The sequence below is a fragment of the Branchiostoma floridae genome, chromosome 8 (assembly GCF_000003815.2).
Source record: "Branchiostoma floridae strain S238N-H82 chromosome 8, Bfl_VNyyK, whole genome shotgun sequence".
NCBI lineage: Eukaryota > Metazoa > Chordata > Leptocardii > Amphioxiformes > Branchiostomatidae > Branchiostoma > Branchiostoma floridae.
In genome coordinates, this window is record NC_049986.1 from 18,696,946 (window position 1) to 18,703,722 (window position 6,777).

The following is a 6,777-nucleotide window of genomic DNA, read 5'->3' on the forward strand; positions in this document are numbered from 1 at the left end:
GTCGTTTGCCTGGAGGACTGCTGATCTTTGTCGTGAGTTGTTTGCAACATGTATTAGCCTGGGTACCATGCGGATAGTAGCTCGCTCTGGCGATTATTATTATACACAATATAAAGTCGCTTCTCTACTATTTCGTCTGGGAACCTTGACCAGTAGCAGAAGCGAACATAGGAGCGAATTACTACCTGGAGGTCACATGCCGTAAGTTGTATGGTCATTTCAACTCGAGAATGATCAGAGGAATGAAAAGGTCCCGTTGGGATTGCTTTACTTTGAGTACCACTGTGCGGGCACAACGACAAAAAATCTTCATAATGTCATCACTGTCACAAAATTTAACTTCTGTTCAAATTGATGCTGTTATTTCAATATTTCTTTAAAATTTGTTACAGCAATGCAGTGTCAAGCAAACAGCACATTCTCTTCATGTGCAAGCGCGTGCCCAGCGACCTGCTCGGACCGCAACGCTCCCAACAACTGCGCGCACAAATGTGAGGAAGGCTGCGAGTGCGATCCTGGCTTCGTCCTGAGCGGACAAGACTGCGTCCCGGAAGAACAGTGCGGCTGTACCAATAGTAACGGACGTTATTTTGTGGTAAGGTTACATTGTATTTTAACTAGGCCATGATTATTTGATCGCGAAGATAACATCAGTGGACGCATAAATTTTCGGCCTCCCTTCCCAAAAAAGTTTTCAATCATATTGTAAATCGTGTAAAGCAGCTGTAAATACGTAGAGCAACAGGTCTTTTGCAAATACACACATACCATATAGTTAGCACGATTTGGCATTAGGTACAAATCTTGCAATCAATACATTCGGGTAATAGAGCCAAATGTATATATGCATTTCAACATTTAAAACGGGGATATTGTTATATTTGCGTGATTTTCGACTGTGCTAGTGAATGACCCTTAACTGAAGTCTGAAAAAAAACGTGTCATTTCTCTCTTACTATGTTGACCAAGACGTAAAAATATGAGAATAAAAACTTCAGTGGCAAGTCGTTGTGACATGTCTCTCAACAAACCCACAGCAAACAAAACGTTCTGTGTAAAATATGACGATGCTTCTATTTCCTAGCTTGGAGACAAATGGGCAGAAGACGGCCAAGAATGTATCTGTGAAGAGGGAAATACCATCACATGTGGTAAGAAATGTGTCTCTTCTTTTTCTTTGTAAGCGTTCGTATGGTTTACCGTTGTTACCAACGGAGTGAAATAGCATGGTTGTACACTTTGCCATCTATTTTGACCATCCGCAAACTGTAAGGAAGGGTGCGACTTGAGTCAGTTACCTGCATTTGAGAATTAGAAATGTTACTCCCTTCCCAGAATTGGTTTAAACGTGATGTATACATTTTTATCGACAATCACCATACGCTTAGGTCCGTGCATGTATGTGTAGTAAAACACTGTGCTTTGTAGCTGGTTATATATTAACATTGAACGACATGCCACATCAAACCTTTGCATACCGGCGAGCAACTACTGCTGTTCGGAGCAATTTGGAGAAGATATCCGTATCTAGTAAGCTGAAATAGTGACAAGGAGACTCACTCTACGATATCGATAGTTCAAATCTGCTTTGAGTACTCTCACACTTGGTATAATGACTACTCGACGCTCTTTTCGATCTGAGCAGCATATTCGTTGGTGTTATACCACCTATTTCTCGATGGCAATGTAAATCATACAAAGCCAACATATATTTGTTCCGTCATCTTTTGTCCATGCTTCATAAACAAAAGCTTGATTTTTACCCCAGAACTCGACAGGTGCCTCGATGTAGACTGTGGATCCAAGAAGGAGGAGTGTGTGAACGTCCCTGGCGGGTACGAGTGCCAATGCAGGGAGCCATACAAGGAACTGGGTGGGAAATGCAGAGGTGAGATGTTGTATCACGATATTGCTTTTGCCAAGAAGGTTATTTATTGAGATTGTAGAAATGCAATACATGACAAACTCAGGCAGCTTAGCTGATATTGGGTGCCATTACACATACATACATGTACATTTACACTTCTCATAAAATACACATAGTTAGCTCAAGTGGTTAGCGTAAACTTCAAATAAAACAACACGATTATTATGCCTAAAGAAAAATCCTAGAGTAGAACATAAGTTAAACTTGACATAGGTTTGGAAGTTGGTGGTCAAAGGCGTAGTTTACGTGCTATTAAGTACCAAATTGGAAGCTTCTAGTATAGATTGGTCTGAGTGGTTTAACTGGAGAATCGTTTTGTGGAGGAAGTGCCAAAAGTTAAGTTACAAAACAATAGGTAGTAGCCATTTGACAAATGATGTTCAATGGCAATGTGTTCTACCGAATAGCAGTAATATGTACAATTTAAGATGTTTTAAACAGGTTTAGAGGTACCTACCAAGACCCCCAGAGACGCCAGTGAAGGAGGCTAACCTATTTTGGGGGCTCTTTTGAGGCCGTCACGCTGATATATTGTGGATTTTGACGCTGCCATTTTGTACCGATTTTCTAGGTTTCCTAACCTACACCGTGGCTACACGTATGCTGGCGAATGACTTCTACGATGAGTTGTACGACAGCAACTCCAAAGAGTTCAGAAATCTCGTCCAGGAACTCCGCAGTGTGGTGAGTGATTTGTCTTTCTTTAGTGGTAGTCTTATTAACCGTCCTTCCCCAATTCGTAGGACCAGTTCACCCATTTCCTCACATTTGTCACATTCCTCACAAATAGATGCATCAAGATTTTGCTCAAGTCCTCATTTTGCACTGGACAAAAATCAGGAGGTTCAAGTTTTTGTTATCATATTAAACATTTTGTTTAGTTGTACCGTTTTGTTAACAGACTCCATGCAAAATACTGTGAATCTAAAAAGGATAAAACTCATGATTATCCTAATAAAGCAACAAACAAACAAACTACTAGTATTCTCAAAATCAGTTACTCAAGCAACTGGAGATGATTTGGGAAACGGTCAGACGTTTCAGATAGAATCCACTATCTTTCGTCAGCGATACTGAAGTGATCTGGGAGAAACTGGTCTTTTATACCATAACTATGAGTGCAAAAGTGCTGAAGAAAAACAAACTCCTTTTTTTACAGCTACGAGACCTCTATGCCGAGGGCACGCTGACCAAAGACGAGTTTCTCGACATGGACATCCGAACGTTCCTTCCGGGAAGCATCATCGCGCACTACAAGATCTTCCTGCCCGACGACAGCCCCCTGTTCCAGCGTGCAGGCGATGACGTGCCCTACATCCTGCAGGAGACGCTGAAGGAACGCGTCAAGGCTCGCAACGGGACGCACCTGCTCATCGAGCACGAGCGAGGGCACCAGGTCTCAGGTACAGAAAGTCTTTTTTTTTGTTTCCTTCATTCGTTTTTTTTTTAAACTGTTTTTTTAAACAACCCAACAATTAGTGAAAACAAAAGCACATTAACTACACTTGCGTCTTGTAAACACTGGTAGATATCGATACTTATAGGCGATTGGCACCAATTTGGTGCTCAAATTATGGTACAAGCATGTAACTCGACATACGCGTTCTATAAGACAACCACCAAATCTCAAACACAGATGACCATGGTCTGCGGAAGTCAGAAGCACCATAGTTGGTTATGTGTGACATGAAATAAAAAAGTTTGAAGACGACCCAAAGCCCTGGCGGAAGCAAAGTGCACAAAGCCTACCTAATGTAAACGTGTGTGTTTTCTAATAATCTCTGGAAAACAGGTTTCATACATAGTGCCTGATCAAATTCTTCATAATTGAACGTTATATCAGGCTTTGACGTCCCTAATAATGAGTATCATATATGGTGTCGTTTTTATACATCTGAGATATCCCTTGTAGAGCTAAATCCTTGAAACGTTGTTTCTGCCCAGATCATGACGAGTGCGCCTCACCCGAGGACAACACCTGCTCACCTTTCGCCACGTGCCACAACACTGTCGGCTCCTTCACGTGCGCATGTCTGGACGGGTTCGAGGATCGTTCGGCCGACTATGAAGACCCTCCTGGCCATGTATGCAAAGAAGGTACGATACTTACAACTGTTCTTTCCACGAGGTAAAGTTTTCTTTAGTCGTCGAAATGACTGACTTACTTGACTGGCGCCACTTCTTCCCTGCCACACGAACCACTGTGGTTGCCCAGAAGTCCCTGTCCAGCATAGTTTTTCCCATACCGTCTGGCTCCAGTCCTGTGTCCTGTGTCGTCGAAATGATTCTACATTGTATGTACAAATGTCCGACTTTTGTCTTACTCAAGGGCGATCCATTGCTTCTGTGACGTCACATTATACAGATGGAACACATTGGTCACTTTTTCGACATTATCAGCAGACGTTACTATGGTAACACACAATTTCCCCTCTTTTGTTCCTCCAGTCGTGATGCCCCCCTCCCCAGCGGTGTGGTCTGTACTGGCTGTTGGCCTCGGTCTGGTGGCTGCAGTTCTCATGATTCTCGCATGGCGCATCCGTTTGGGCCGTGCAGAAAAACCGAAAGACGTGGAAGGTGGGTTGAAATAAGTTTTTGAAGCATTGCTTTGACATCATAGCGAATGTAAGGCATAATAACCTGTTCACAGTCTTTATCTCCAAGCAGATGTTGGTGTAGAGGATGGTAACATTTTCTGACTGCCAGGCGTTCAATTGCAACATAGCCGCGAGAGAGGCTATATCAAAACATTTCAAATGTAAATCAATTTTCTGGCAAATATTTAAAGAAAATACGCACAACTACAGTTCATAGCTTGGAAAGCTTTAGAGACTCTTTGCCAAATATTGTGGCCAACGTCACATTTCCAAACTCCGGTCGGGCTGTTTGTGGAAACGAAAAATACAAATGCATCCGTAAAAATATACGCAAATAATGCCCACGACTATTTTCTGTACGTCTTAATTGTGTACCATATTTTTCGTTCCCGAAAGCTGTCCAGCCGGGCCCCGGTTGGGAAAAGTGACGTAGGCCTATGACGTATACAAGTTCTTTTTCTCTCATTCGCCAGGGTTCAAGAGCGTCAGCGCAGCTACTACAAGGCTGATGACTCCCAACACTGCTGAAGTGGTTACTGAAGAGGCCTGATGATGGTGATGATGACCAGGAACGGACAGACAATCCATCTGGAATATACATTCATTAATTACATGTACCTGCTTGTAGAAGAAATATTATGATGCTCTCTATCACTTTCCCTTATCTCCAAAGAGTATTAGGCATGTCAGAAATTTATTGTAAGTAGGTTATATCCACATTTTGATATAGAAAGGAGGTATAAATGATAGTGATAACAACATAGAATATATGATAAAGAATATAATATATCATAATATATACTCTCTTCATCCCTTCTGTAGTTTTAATCAAAATCTAAAAGTCTATGTATACCGATATTATAAATAGAATATCATGACCGGAATAGCCATACTATTCAACTACGAACTGAGCAGAACATATTATATATTATTATATTATTCGAATGAATATCGTAAAAACGAAGCAAATCATACCCCGGGGCGGACTTAATTAGCCATCAAAATTGATAATTCTGCGATACTGTTTGCTAAAAGTCATATTTTGCCCTTAAATAAACTTAAATTCTGATGTACATTTTATTGAACTAAACTTGAACTAAAATTATAATTTGAAACTTGAGATTATTTACGAATTTATTTTAGACACCTTTCATCCTTTTTATCTCATTGCTTTAGATGTATTCACTGCAATAAATTTGGCATCACCTGATATCAATGAGTCCTTTTTGTTCTTTGTTACTTGGTAGAGTTGGCTCAAATCGTAGAGCTCCTTATATACACTGACGTTGTTTCCTTGAAAAAAAAAACACTTTATACACAATAACGGTTTAAAACCGTATCACTGATCAATGAAGCTCAAGTTAAAAATAACAATGGGTTATCTACAATATAAAACATACACAGGTGGTCACGTTGCTAGGGTATAATGAATGAAGGTCTTTATTGCACATTTTTGGCCAACTGGGCTAAGTACAGGTCACATGGAAACGATCATAAACATGTAAAAAATGGGGAACAATCATACACATCTGTATATGCATATATGCGTCTAATATATTCTAGGACATTCGACTTCCTCTCGCTTCTTGGTAATTGTATAAATGTAGCTAGCTGTATGGTTGATTAGAGTTGGTTTATCAAAAACTGTCAGGAATATCAATTTCTCTTTACTATTCAAGTATCTGAAGTATGGATATTAGAAGTTCCTAGCACATAGTTAAATAGGATGCTTCTATCGCTATCATACAAAGGACAATCTACAGTAAAATCTACTTCGTCTTCTACTTTAATTACCTAAACTACAAAATTGACAGAATCTTTGCTCTCCACGTTACTCGGCCAGAGTGCTCCGCCCAAAAGCCGGCCTGACGTAAGCCGTGGTAGTGTGAAAATAACAACACAAATTACACCCAACATAACGCACGGTATGATTACCACATCAGAAAAAAATCATATGCACACGAAAAGTACATTAGTTCGCCTCCAAGATATATAAATGATTAGAGATGACCATGTAAAAAAACTCTTCAAAACGCCCGATTTTTCCATGTGCGTGTTTTCGGTCGTTTTCGGTCACTGAACTTTGAACTTTCCCATTATTTCTCTTATTTACGTACCAGACAAAGTTTTTATCCATACCGTAGACTTTAGGACCTTACAATCCAATTTTTCGGTCAGTTTTAAGTGTCTACGAGATTTCAGCTATTTTTGTCACATTTGTAGTACATATTCTCCCATAGTTCCACAGTGATG

At 40.4% G+C, this 6,777-nt stretch overlaps 1 long non-coding RNA gene across 1 annotated transcript; it reads left to right on the plus strand.

Annotated features, from left to right (window-relative positions):
• The first annotated feature begins 3,874 nt into the window (after positions 1-3,874).
• On the plus strand, positions 3,875-5,728 carry LOC118421523. The gene is made up of 3 exons (XR_004831843.1): positions 3,875-4,024; positions 4,376-4,504; positions 4,998-5,728. It is a non-coding gene; the product is annotated as an uncharacterized LOC118421523 (long non-coding RNA).
• The last annotated feature ends 1,049 nt before the right edge of the window (positions 5,729-6,777 follow it).